Below are 14,939 nucleotides of genomic sequence, written 5' to 3' on the forward strand. Positions count from 1 at the left end.
TAAAAAGTTTAAAATTCCTCAGGAGGTGGTGGTGGACTCGCCTCCTTGAAGTAGACAAGATACTGTCAGCTTTTTAACAACAGCAGGTTTATTTATATACTCCAGACAACCATGCAACACGTTTCGCAGGTATATTACTGCTTCCTTAGGCAATGACAAATAGGAGTACATGCAGTATAGTCTCAAGATTACGATAAGCGCCTAGAGACAGTATCTTGTCTACTTCAAGGAGGCGAGTCCACCACCACCTCCTGAGGAATTTTAAACTTTTTTGTACCTTTTATCCTGCTGGCGCCTCTGTTCACTCTTATATTATCAAAAACTATAAGGTCTTTTTGAAAAAAATAAATCTTTCCCCTTGTTCCCACTGTTCTACTTAACATATCTGCAAATTTGGTATTTATATCATGTAAGGGGGCTTAGCTATTAACAACTAAAGTCGGCGGCTTTTCAGCTTATAATCACGGATATATTTTCAGTGATCACGGCCATGATCACGGACCGAATACGCAAAATAACGTCCGCATCCGTGATTGAATTCCGTGACTGATTCCCCATCACGGATTCAGATTTCGGATAGTGAAAAAAATGCTCGTGAATCACGGCTATGCCGTCATCACGGATTGTATCCAAGCAACACTAGTATTCGCCTGCTGAATTCCTCTGCAAGTGTGCTGGATGCCCCCATTCCCTGGGCACAGTGGCGTAGCTACAGGGGAGCAGCCCCTCTAACATCAAGGGAGCCCCAAGTACTACTTGACTTCTTACCATAAATGGGTCCATCTTTCAGATCAGGTGTTTTTGTGGCTACATTTGTTATGGGTGTGAAGATCATGATGGCCACACTTGTTTTATGACCCTTGTGAGATGGGCCCCCTGGCTGTGAGGGTCACAATGGGTTGGCAAGGGAAAGGGTGTGAACATTGGGAGACCCATTAAAGTTTTGCTGGGGGCCCCATGATTTGTAGTCCCCCCCTGCCACCACCTCTCTCCTCCTTCCGTTGCCCACCCTACCTCCACTCACTATCTTGGAGCCACGCTGACTTCACCTCTTCCCCCACCCAATGACCAGTCCACACAAGGAGCATAGAGAGTTGGATTAGCGGGCTGGATGGACTTGTGTCTAGAGCTAAGCCTGTCCCTATACAGCGCATACAGCATATGAACACAGAGATAACACCACTGGGTGAAGGAAGTGAACACTTTAATGACCACCTTTTCCCTCCCCCCTCTGCTTCTGAGCAGAGCGACATTCTCCTGGTTCTGGCTAGGACCACCCTGAGTTGAGTCGGGGTGGTCCTAGTATAGTGCCCAGCAGCCATGGGCTCAAATTCAGATTCGGGTGATCCGGATAGTTGCTATCCGGATTTCACCCAGTAATGCTGTGCGGGCTGGGCGGGGGGTAAAGCTTACCTGTCTGATGTCTTCTTCGGTCCGCCCCTCGGCGCCTCCCATGATGCGCTCCAAGAGGCGGTCACGTGATTACAAACACTTCCTCCTTACGGGTTAAAGGAGGAAGTGTTTGTAATCACGTGATGCGCGTGGAGCGCATCGTGGGAGGCGCCGAGGGACAGACCTGAGATGGTACACTGTGCCTAATTTGTACTTACCTGGGGATTCCACCAGCCCGATGAGCACCATGGGCTTCCTTACCTTCCTCCACAGCTGCTCCGTTTCCTCAGGATCGCCTCTGGTATGTTCTTCAGTTGGGTCCAGTCATGGGACTCGATTCACAAAGCGGTGCTAACGCAGTAAAATACTTTAGGCGTGATAACCATTGCACCATGCTGGTGAAAAGCCAGTATTGGCGTGGTAAGTTTAGGCGTGGTAAGTTTAGGCGTGATAAGTTTAGATAAGTTTAAATCGCGCGCAAAATCCCATGCGCAAAGCAGCGCCATTAAACTCTATGCGAAGTGCACCAGACTTTGCTAGCGCAAAATTTTTGATCAGCTGTGCACTGCGGTGCTAACCCAGTTGGTGCTTAAACTTATAACACCTAAACTTATCATGCCTAAACTTATCATGCCTAAACTTATCAAGCCTAAACTGAGTTTAGGCGTGATAAGGGGCTTTTCACCAGGGTGCTAACTGTTAGCACCGCTTTGTGAATCAAGCCTATGGTGTTCTGCTCATGTGCAGCCTGACCACACATTTGCCCCCGTAGTGCTCCTGCGGTAGCTTTCTGCGCCCACTACCAGGGGACACATGCACAGTACTCCACAACTGAAGAAGATAACAGAGGCGATCCTGGGACAATAGAGCAGACGGGAAGGATGGTGAGAGAGCCCACGATACTCATGGGGCTGAAGGCAGCCCCAGTTAAAGGGACTCCGAGCTCAAGTAAAAAGAGAAAGTTGTACTCACCCGGGGCTTTTTCCAGCCCAGTGCTGGTCGGGAGGTCCCACAACGGCGTCCTGGCTCCTCTCCTAGTCCCCGCTCCGGAGTGGCTGACCGGCCGCCGTGATGACGCGAGGCGGCCGGCGTGTGACGTCAGCCGCGTCATACGCGGAAGGAACAGCCCAACACTCAGCAGAGTGTCGCCCGGGCTGCGGCCGGTCAGCCATTCCGGAGCGGGGACTAGGAGAGGAGCCAGGATGCCGTCGTGGGACCTCCCGACCAGCACTGGGCTGAAAAAAGCCCCGGGTGAGTACAACTTTCTTTTTTTACTTAAGCTCGGAGTCCCTTTAAGTATAAATGCATAATTTTTGTATGCGTCCATGCAAAAAGGGCGTCGGGAAAAAAGAGCGCGTGGTGTAAACTGTCAGGAACCGGCCCGCGGCACGCCTGCGTATACGGTTCCCGACTGCGGGTTTGACCAGATTAAGCGGGGAACAGCCTTATTTAAGCTACAAACAAGGCTGGAACCCCTCAAACACTTCCCACTGCCACCACTAGCGTTGCTAGACACGTTCACTCAGCTATCGAGTGCTCAATACGCAATCTGCGTTTTCGTATTTGGGTCAGCTTTGCGCTTAGGCCAAATACGGGAACGCCACGCACCCACACACACACACAGTTGCAATCTTACACTGTCGTGAAGCAAAGACCCACTAACAGTCGTTCCGAACGATACTGTTAGCCACTCTGCTGTCGCTACTCGCACTGGCGTTGTTCGTACGTTGGGTCAGCTGCGCGCTTAGGCCAACGTATGACAAACGCCCCCACACACAATGCAATTACAATTTCATACGGTAGTGTTGCTCAAGCGTACAATTAGGCATGAACTTATACACGGTTACACTTCAGTCTCTTCTAGGCTATGAGTGTTAGTTTAGTACGGCAGAAGTCAAACTTATTAAATAATAATTTAATATTCTAGAAAAACATAGAACAATGCAGAACTTAATATATACAAAAAGATTACAAAAAGACAAAGTAAAAATAGTTACAAGATAAAAGTTACAAAGATAACACACACGGATATTTGCGTAAAATAAAAATGGGGATTAAAAAAAAACGTTACCAACTTGAAGGTCTCAAAGTTGTCGGCAGGAGCATGCCGCTTGTTCGACCGGAAGTCGAGATCGACTCTAGCTATGCGCTAACTCCCAGAGCAGATGGTCACTAGGCATTTGCCTCTGCTTTTTATACTCTGAGCTACGCCTGGAGGCTGCAACTTACTTGGGGAGGGGAGGAACTAGGTTTTAATTAAATCTCAGACATATTCCATTTCCAGGTAAAAGTCTACTATACATCAAAGATTGTGAAGTTAGGCTTTCAACTCCAGGTGAAAACTTGATTAAGGCGTTTTCCTGTCTCCGTTCTCAGACATAAATGGGATTTCCAGAGATCCACATACATGAAAAGGGTACTATGGCACACACACAAAACAAAAGACTTCCTTCACTTCCAATCTCCCCAGGTTACAGGTGACAATTGATTAAGGCTTTCACATTGCAGCAGGATGTCCTGTGTGATAGGTGACTGGTCGTATTCACTGAAGACCTCTTTAGATGCAAATGTAGGTCTAGTGACCCACCCACACAAATACATGAACAGTCCATGAATCTAGCCTGCATCTCTACACCTTTGACATACCACAGCAGATGGGAAAATGAAAATATATTTCTGTATTATCCTTAATAGCATCAGCAGCCCAATATATCTCCACATAAACGATAAGTGGTAATAGCGTTTATAAAAATATTGTGTTGTATTTCGTTTACAATAATGTTTTACAAATTAAAAAACCTTTAATAATGTCTATGAAATTGCAAATTGTGAAAACGATAATCTTCCCTGTTTTGAAAGTGAAACTTATCATTACGTTTGTTAAAAAATGATAATATATGTATAATCGTTATAATTGTATAATATTTTGAATAACCTTCATTTATCGTTTCTTCGTGTAATAAAATCTGAAAATATTGCTCATAAAAATGAAAAAAAAAATCTAAGTATATATATAAAAAAATATATAAGTAGGTTCGTAATAACTGTAGTAAAGCATTAGTAAATATTACTAACATTTTACTACAACTAAACCTAACCCTACGTTTACACAGAACCCTCCCTCTACCTATCCCTAACCCTTAGACCCCCGGGTAGTGCCTACTGCCTAACCCTAAATCTCCCCTGGTGGTGCCTAACCCTAAATCTCCCCTGATGGTGCCCAACCCTAAGACCCCCCCTGGTGGTGTCTAACAGGAGAAAAGCGCTATATAAATGTTCCGATTATTATCCGATTATTAACTCTAAATCTCCCCTGGTGGTGTCTAACCCTAAATTCCCCTTAGTGGTTGCTTTATTGTGTGAATAATAATGTTTTACAGATAGTGACTGTAAAAGATATATTACAGTTTACTTACTGATTGCTTTATTATGTGGATAATAATGTTTTTTTGCAAACAGTAAGTGATAACTGTGAGAATCTGCTCAGCTGCCTGTGCAGACAGGCAGCGTTTTGACCACTGTTCACGTCTGTATTCTGCAGGTCTCTTTAAGAGAGACTTTCTGTCAGTTTTGCAGCTTGTGTTGCTGAGGGATTTGCATAAATTAGTCATGCAAATCCGTTACCTGCCTTCTTTTGATGACTGGCACTATAAAAGCATGCTGCTCCCAGAATGCTTTGCTGGACATTTCCCTTCCATGGTCTGTTCCTGATGGACACTGCTGGAGTGTCAGCCATTCTCGTTTGTTGAAGTTATCTTAGTGTAATTCGTGGGGATGCACTAGGCAGTTCCCTAGTGCAGTTAGGATTGCATTATCTGTTTTGCCTGTTCCCTCTGTCTTGTGTTTGGATCGCACAAGCCCTAGCGTTAGCGGCTGTGGATCCTTCTGATTGAGTCTGGAGTGTAGGTTGGAACAGCGGTTGTTTCTGCCTACCTCATCTGTTCTGTCTGCCGTGTGTTTGGATCCTTCTGTTCTGTCTCCTGGGATCGCGCTAGCTACTTTTCGCTAGCGCTGGTGATCCTTCTGTTCTGTCTCCTGGGATTGCGCTAGCTACTTTTCGCTAGCGCTGGTGATCCTTCTGTTCTGTCTCCTGGGATCGCGCTAGCTACTTTTTGCTAGCGCTGGTGATCCTTCTGTTCTGTCTTCTGGGATCGCGCTAGCTACTTTTCGCTAGCGCTGGGGATCCTTCTGTTCTGTCTTCTGGGATCGCGCTAGCCACTTTTCGCTAGCGCTGGGGATCCTTCTGTTCTGCTACTCTGTACCTGGATCGCGCTAGCCACTTTTCGCTAGTGCTGTGGATCCTATCTCTCGCTTGTCCCTGTTTTCGTGTGTCTGTCTTGTCTGATTCGAAACGCTTGCTGTAGGCTCGGTGAGGTAACCGTTAAGCAAGCGCTCGCGTTCTCTGTTTCGTGTTTGTCTGTCTTTGGTTAGTTAGGCGTGCTTGTCTCTGTTGTGCGTAACACGCGGAGACCGCGCACGAACGCGTGCACTGTTGCGAATGAGTGCGGTGTTCGCGTTCAGCTAGCATTTGTTATTTTCTTTATCTTTCTCTTTGTATGATTTGCTGTGCCTTTGCTACCCTTGTGCTCTGTCCTGCTCAGTCTTGTGTCGCTATTGGCAATCGCCATTCTTGCGATTGCGTTTCCTACTTCGTTTCCGCCGTTGTGTGTTCGCCGTCGCTGGGTGGCGACTAATTTGGTGGGCACACATTGGTTCTGTCCTTTTGCTCTGTTCCCTGTGGGCTATCCAGCCCTGCCTGATTGTACCTTGTCCCGGATCTGTACAATTCCCATTTGGCATCTGTGGCTGTGCAGCGGCTGTGTTCGCCTGCACTCCACAGCGCCATCTGCCGGTGGGAATTGCCCTCTGCGGGTGCATAGCACCTAGCCTGGGTGTCCGCAATAATACGCTTGTGGAGGAAATCCGCAGCGTCAGCGCACGTCTGGTGCGCTGACCACGGAGACGATTCCGCAAACGTTACAGAATGTCCAGCCAAACCAAAATTCCCAGGGCAGAGGGAACCTTCGATTTTGTTCAGATGTCATTGCCTGAGGCAAAGGCATATGTGGATCCTATTATAGGTAGGATCGCACACTACATTAAAGCAGTTAAAAAGTCTGTCCTCGTTCCTGACCCCAACCCATATGGAGATTACCTAGATACTGGGTTGTTTGAACCGCCATTTGCCTCATGGGAGATTGGGGCCTTGTTGGAAGAGTTTGATTTCGATTGGAAAGCCTTTTGCGATTTTTATATCGCAAAGAGCGCGGATGACCTGAATGATTGTCTCGACTCTATGTACCTTTTGATCGATTCTGATGAATGTGATGAGTGTGATGTGGATCTGGTGATTTATGTGTGGCAGGCTATTTTGGACGAATTGCACACACACCAACCAATTATTTCCAATAAAGAGACACCATTGTCACATGATTATTCCTGTCTTTCTGGGGTAAAGCAAGTGAGTTTGGACACTGTGCGACCTGAAATGAATGGGTGTGCCTTGACTGTGGACACCTGCGTGAATTCTGATGGAGTTTCTCCCGTTTGTTTAGAGGTTAAATCTGTGCGATCTGATGCCGGTTTCTCAGATGTTCCTGTCGATTGTGATCGGCGTGAGTGTGTCAGCTTTGTCAATGATTTGTGGGATCCCTTGTCATGTAAAAACAGATCTTCTCTCAGTACTACTTTAAGATCCTCCATCTATGATCTCGCTATGGGGAAAATTCCCAAACGATGCAGTTTCAAGAGTAAAATTAATATGATTCCTCATGTTGTTGTCACAACTTCCCCTAACATTGTTCAGTATGAATGCTCAGACCTAGTCAGGTGTGAATGGGAGCCCCCGTTCCAGAAAAAACAGCTCGAAGCGTTGGTGTATGAATTGGAGAACGATTCAGAGTCGTTTTGTGAGTACTACATTGCCAGAAGTGAATCTGTCTTGAGAGCATGTATAAGTTATGCTTCCGCCTTAAGAGAAAAAAAAAAGGTGTGAATTTGACTTCGTGAGTCCGCTGATTTGTATGTGGAAAATGATTCTGAATGAATTACGTGTACGTCATTCAGGTGACGTTTGTAAAGATACATTGTCAGCTGGCGTTTCTGAGATCCAGCAATCCAGCCTGGAGACCTCAGAATCCCTGTCTTTGGAGTGTTCGGTTTCGCAACCTAAAGCGATTGTGGATTCGCAAATTTTGCGTTCTGTCTCCTCGGATTCGACATCGTTAGCCGAGTCTAAGAGTGAGACAGCACTTTGGTTTTGTAAACCTGATACTGAAGCACCTTTGCTCTGTCCAGAGAAGGTGTCTCTGAGCCTGCCCTGTATCATGAATAAAGACATTCTGTCCACTCGCATTGACATTTGCGAGTCTGGTTCTGAAGTAAGTACTGACTCTCCACCTAGTAATCTGGATGAGTCAATATTACCTTGTTTAAAATGTCCTGCAGTGTCCCTAGAGGCTCGTCTAGGTATTGCAACCATTGTTACCTGTTTCTCTGCTATTTTGGAATTGCAGTCTGGTTTGACTGCTATGGAGGAATTTCCCTGCAGTGAAACGAAACTCAGAAAGCCAGAGTTAGTTTCACTAGATATTTCTGTGTATCCCTGTCCTGATGATGAAATTCAGTCTCAGTTTATGGTGGAACCTTCCCTGGGACATCTGCCCGGTTCACAAAATAAAGTTCAAGCCTTGCCCTGTAACATGGATAGTTCAGAATCCTTCTTAGGAAACTTGAAAAAGGATGTTCCTGAGGTCCTGTCTGACCTCCTGGAGATCTCCTAGTTCCTCCCAAAGGGTGCAGAACTTGTAGGAGACGTCTCCTGCCCCCCAAGTCCTTCTGAGGTGTTGCCCACTTCAGTAGGCATTGCTGCCTTGCTGGCTACCTTTTCAGCTCTGATGGAGCTTCACGCCTGTGTAGTCAATGATGATATTATTGTCACAGAAATTTCTGAATTTGTATCCGAGTCTTCTTTTGAAAGTCCAGTACCTGTGACCTCCACTCATGATGATTCTCTGCCCGGTACTGGTTTTGGTCTTGACGTGCCGGACTCTGAGGTTGGCAGTTCCCCGACATGTCCTGAGGTTTCTCCTGTGCTGGTGTACCCCAGTGTGCTCTGTGACCCAGAAAGCCCAAGTGTGCCTCGGTTACCAGCGTACTCAGATGCTTCCTCGGTGGAGACATGCTCTGATATGGCCTGCCTGCTTGCATGCCCAGAAGTGGTCCCTGAAAGTCTTGATCTTGATGGGTGTCCTCGTAATTCTGAATCCGGAATTGTCATTGGTTCCATGGGGGTTCTTGGTAATTCTCCATGTGAGCCTGGTGATTGTTCTACCCTCTTGGGATCTCTGTGGAGCTTCAAAAGGTTCTGGGAGATTCCGGGAGAGATTTTGCTTGGTACCCTGGATAAGATCAACGGTGGCTTTTGTGTTGTAAGGGACACTTCGAACAGGTATTGTGGCAGGTTTGGTATTTTCGGACGCTCCTTGGAAGGTGGTGGATATTGTCTGGAGGGTGTCGATGGCTTCTTCTCTGGCGTTCACAGTCCTGATGGGTGTTATACTGAGACTAGTAGTACTGATGGGCATGTTTCGGTGGCTTCTGTTTCCGATAAGGTCGGTTTCGGGTGGACTGACTCTGGAATTGGACCTTGTCGGGCTGCCCCGACCTTCATGAGTCTTCTGTTAGAATGGTTTGGAGATATCAGTTTTGAGGGTCGTCTGGAATTCGACCCTAGAAGGGGGGGTACTGTGAGAATCTGCTCAGCTGCCTGTGCAGACAGGCAGCGTTTTGACCACTGTTCACGTCTGTATTCTGCAGGTCTCTTTAAGAGAGACTTTCTGTCAGTTTTGCAGCTTGTGTTGCTGAGGGATTTGCATAAATTAGTCATGCAAATCCGTTACCTGCCTTCTTTTGATGACTGGCACTATAAAAGCATGCTGCTCCCAGAATGCTTTGCTGGACATTTCCCTTCCATGGTCTGTTCCTGATGGACACTGCTGGAGTGTCAGCCATTCTCGTTTGTTGAAGTTATCTTAGTGTAATTCGTGGGGATGCACTAGGCAGTTCCCTAGTGCAGTTAGGATTGCATTATCTGTTTTGCCTGTTCCGTCTGTCTTGTGTTTGGATCGCACAAGCCCTAGCGTTAGCGGCTGTGGATCCTTCTGATTGAGTCTGGAGTGTAGGTTGGAACAGCGGTTGTTTCTGCCTACCTCATCTGTTCTGTCTGCCACGTGCTTGGATCCTTCTGTTCTGTCTCCTGGGATCGCGCTAGCTACTTTTCGCTAGCGCTGGTGATCCTTCTGTTCTGTCTCCTGGGATCGTGCTAGCTACTTTTCGCTAGCGCTGGTGATCCTTCTGTTCTGTCTCCTGGGATCGCGCTAGCTACTTTTTGCTAGCGCTGGTGATCCTTCTGTTCTGTCTTCTGGGATCGCGCTAGCTACTTTTCGCTAGCGCTGGGGATCTTTCTGTTCTGTCTTCTGGGATCGCGCTAGCCACTTTTCGCTAGCGCTGGGGATCCTTCTGTTCTGCTACTCTGTACCTGGATCGCGCTAGCCACTTTTCGCTAGTGCTGTGGATCCTATCTCTCGCTTGTCCCTGTTTTCGTGTGTCTGTCTTGTCTGATTCGAAACGCTTGCTGTAGGCTCGGTGAGGTAACCGTTAAGCAAGCGCTCGCGTTCTCTGTTTCGTGTTTGTCTGTCTTTGGTTAGTTAGGCGTGCTTGTCTCTGTTGTGCGTAACACGCGGAGACCGCGCACGAACGCGTGCACTGTTGCGAATGAGTGCGGTGTTCGCGTTCAGCTAGCATTTGTTATTTTCTTTATCTTTCTCTTTGTATGATTTGCTGTGCCTTTGCTACCCTTGTGCTCTGTCCTGCTCAGTCTTGTGTCGCTATTGGCAATCGCCATTCTTGCGATTGCGTTTCCTACTTCGTTTCCGCCGTTGTGTGTTCGCCGTCGCTGGGTGGCGACTAATTTGGTGGGCACACATTGGTTCTGTCCTTTTGCTCTGTTCCCTGTGGGCTATCCAGCCCTGCCTGATTGTACCTTGTCCCGGATCTGTACAATTCCCATTTGGCATCTGTGGCTGTGCAGCGGCTGTGTTCGCCTGCACTCCACAGCGCCATCTGCCGGTGGGAATTGCCCTCTGCGGGTGCATAGCACCTAGCCTGGGTGTCCGCAATAATACGCTTGTGGAGGAAATCCGCAGCGTCAGCGCACGTCTGGTGCGCTGACCACGGAGACGATTCCGCAATCGTTACAATAACATTTTAAATAACGTTTTAGTTAACGATAGATATTTTTAATGTGTTTGTAAACGTTATTCATCACGGGTGCATTTTGTTAAAGTAAACCATCATCAGCGCCGTTTGAAAACGTTAATAATCTCCTGGTGCCCCCTTTTTTTTTGTTCGGCGTCTGTCAAATGATATTTATTATGGAAGTGAATGGTGGCGCCCTTTTTGTCCACTTGCCTCATGTGCCCAAACTTCCTGCTTCCTTTTTTATACCTCAGGTTTCCTATGCAATGCTCAAAAACATTCTTTTGTTTTAAGGATCACTTTACCACTGTGAATGGAAAAGAAAAAAATAAATCTAAAACTGCTATTAAGCAACTAAAGAGATGAAGGAAATAAAGTTTTATCCTACTGTCATATTACATCACAGCCCTCAGCCTGGAGAAGTGTATTTGTGCAGCCCGGGACTTGCTGTGCTATTCTACAGGTCAATTTTTTCAAACTGCCTATTGAGAGCAGATGTGAGTCTTGTATCCTACTGAAAAACAGCTAGGTTACAGGAGGTCAAATTCTAAACGTCTTTCAATCTCCCTGATTACTTCCGTCATTCAGTTACCGCAGCAGGGAAAATATGGCTATTATGCAGATGGGAATTGCGCCACATGCACATAATACAACTTCTCCCCCTCCTTTAACTTTTTGTTTATTTTCTTCGGTGCTTTGTGAAATAGCAAAAACGTTACATCAGCATGCCTGATTGTGCTAATTTTTTTTTTTACCAGTGACCCAGTGAAATGGCTGACAAGCAAGTAAAAAAAAAATTAAAAAAAAAAAAAAATAAAATATATATATATATATATATATATATATATATATATATATACACACAGAGAGATGAAGGCAGAGAGAGCCCTGAGGCATCGTGGTTATTATTCGGTGGAGTACTTATTTTAATCTTTGCCATTTTAGTCTCCTGTGAACTCACATTTACATGCATTTCCCGAATATTATTCTAGTAAAGGTTAATGTGCGTGGGAGAGTAGATTAATGTCCCACGTACACTGATTGGAGCCTGTCACTCAAGTTTTTCCCATATGACCGACTGTGAGCTCCTTCTGTGACTTATATATTCCGTTCTATACAATCTATACGTGCGAACGCATCTGTGCCTCTGCTCATGTGTGTGTATATTTGTCAGATGCATTTCTGGGAGGTATGAGAAACTTTTTTTCTACTATATACAAGAATTTCTGTATTTGGTATTTTGCTCTATTTTTGTTTTGATATTTTCAAGTAAAACGGTTACAAGTTTTCTTTAATTTTTTATTATTATTATTATTATTATTATTATTATTATTATTATTATTATTAATAATATTATTATTATTATTGTTATGTAATTGTTTTTCAAATTTACCCTGGAAGTCTCTCTTTTTTTTAATTTCTTTTTCTTTTCCTTTAACCCCTTTAGCTTTCTGGACGTAGATCTATGAAAAAACCCGCCGCCGCGGCCGATCACGCATTTACCCGCGGAGGTACTCGCCACCACCTGGTAGCCGGAGATCAATGAATGTGAAGGCAGTTCCCATTCATTGATCTAAGCCCCTGTGTCAATGAACGCCGGCATTAATGGGATGGCGGTCATTGTGATGTCAGAAGTATCTCATCCACACATTACTTCCTGTTTAACATGCTAATTGTATCTTGTGGCCAAATAGTAAAATTACACATATATACATTTATTTTACCTAACAAACCTACACATATTTTAAAATTAACTCCTTACTTCCCACACTCGCAAAAATAACCAAATAAAACTTTTAATTAAAAAAAAAATTACAATATAAAAAAACAAACGTAAATAGCTACATTAGAGTCTGTTTTTTTTTTTTTAAATAATCATGTCAAGAGGGTATAGTATTAATCATTTCTAAAATTATGGGCTTGTAAAAAGTGATGGATACAAAACTGAAAAAATGCACTTTTATTTCCAAATAAAGGAGCCATACATTGTGATAGGGACATAATTTAAAGAGTGTAATAACCGGGGAAAATGGGCAAATAAAATAAATGGGTTTTAATTATGGTAGCATGTATTATTTTAAAACTATAATGACTGAAAACTGAGAAATAATGATTTTGTTCCAATTTTTCTCAATATTCCCCTTAAAAGAATTTAGAAAAAAAAATATTAGCAAAATGACCACCCAAAGAAAACCTAATTCGTGGTGGAAAAAACAAGATTAGAGATCATTTAGTTGTGATAAGTAATAATAACGTTATTGGCAAATGAATGGTCCATTTAAGCACTTTATGCGTGTCATTTTTTTCCACTAAATTTTGTGCACGTTTTCATGTATTTGTATGAAAATTTTTGCTGTTTATTTTTTCATAAATTCAGAGGACGTTAAAGTGAACTTGTCAGATTAAAAACCACATAATAACTTACAGCCTCACTCTCTTCTTACTTTCTTCAGATCTTTGCCTTTTTCACTGCTATGCTATCTACAGGTTCTTTCCTTGTTTAAAAAAAAAAAGAAAAGATTTTTTGAAATAAATTAAACAAAGATGGCCGTGACTCTGGAACTACACACACAGTGTATTCTGCTGTGGAGTGGGCGAGGTGTCTGTTACGTAGCTTTACCTTGGGTCACATGTGTTTTAATTTTATCATAAAACTAATATAACAAGTGAAACGCAACTGTGCTTTTAGGCTGGGCACACATCAGGGCAAATTGCGGCTATATTGCTGCACTTCATCGAAGGCTGTGAGCCACACAAGCAATGTATCCTTATGGGCCGCTCATGATTCAAGAGTATTTTTGACATTTGTTCACTTTTTGGTTGTATTGTGGGGAAAAAATACCTGCATACAGCTTCAAAACAAAAACAGCAACATAAAAAAATTGGGTTTCAGAGGGGATGCAATCCTGATTCTGGGATAAATACATTTAATAGAGTGGACAGTGAAAAAACACCAACAAGACTGCAGTGATGATAGCTTAGAATGATTGTGTCTGCACAGGTCACTAATGAAATACAGCCTCTTTGAAAGGCAACAGATTGCAATGTGTTAGGGCAAAGGGTCCTTCTTCCCCCATTAACTTCAATTACTGGCTGCAGGTGAAAAGCGAACGTCACATAAATAACGCCATTCAGAAGCTCAAACAGCCCAAACCGATTATGTCCAAGGAAACCTAAGCTCTCCTGTTTTTACATACAACAAGCCCCATTCACAAAGACGCCCTGTCAAAATATAAAGCCAGAACACTTAGCCAAAGAGACGAACCATTAAGTTGGCCTGGATTAAAATTGTTTAAAGTGTGCTTCCTAGAGGTGATTTAGTCATACAGTAAAACACAGATGTACAATCTTCTGCGTTAAAGAAATCCCTCAAAGTGTATGTTCTGCTTCAGAAGCGAAGGTCTTCTAGAGCCTCATAGATCGAAATGTCGTCACTACCTCTCCCCAGCCGCCTGTCGGATAAAAATGTACAGACTACTAACTGTCATCTTCCAGCACAAGGAACTCCCAGGATACTGAAAAAAAGACAAAGGGAGCTACCAGGAGCCAATAGTGCAAACTGAAAGTAGCATCTTATAGCATGGTGGTTAGGTGTTACACTCACATTTTACAGGTTGCTAAAAAATGGCAACCACTTTAAGTGCGTACAGAAGATGGGTACGAATGGGTTATCCACCCCTGGTGGTCACTCTCCAGATGATAAGGCTCCTCGGTGTTTGGAGTAAGTATAGAGAAACTCTCAAAAAGGGGGGAAAACTAAAAAATACAACCTTAAGATTAAGGTGTGGATTATAACAACTATGGGGAGGAGGCATCCAGAGAAATAAATTAAAAAGTTAAAATAGTGAGGATTGGAATAGGTTGGCCTACCTCTCTAGAAGAATAAGCCAGTCATACAATGGCTAATGGAAAATATATTTATTGCATAAATGGTAGACTACACGTGATGGCTGGCTCATTTTTTTAAGAGGTAGGCCAACCTATTCCTCTAAAATTGTAACCTTTTAATTTATTTCAATTCACTAGGTGCCTTGTTTCAGTAGCTGCTATTTTTCCGCACAGGCTTGAGTCTGATTGGTTGCTGTACGAATATATTAACAGCACAGAACTCAACTTTATGGCTGGATCTAGAAAGCATGACAGTCCCTCAGGAATTATGACACATAAATACTGTATGTCTCCTAAAAGGGATTTTTCCACCAAACCAGAAAACTAGAACAGAGAACGGACATTTTTTGTCCATTCTCCGCTCATTGAGTAAACGGCTCCTAATTTATGAATTGGAGCTG

The sequence above is a fragment of the Hyperolius riggenbachi genome, chromosome 4, assembly GCF_040937935.1.
Source record: "Hyperolius riggenbachi isolate aHypRig1 chromosome 4, aHypRig1.pri, whole genome shotgun sequence".
NCBI classification, from domain to species: domain Eukaryota; kingdom Metazoa; phylum Chordata; class Amphibia; order Anura; family Hyperoliidae; genus Hyperolius; species Hyperolius riggenbachi.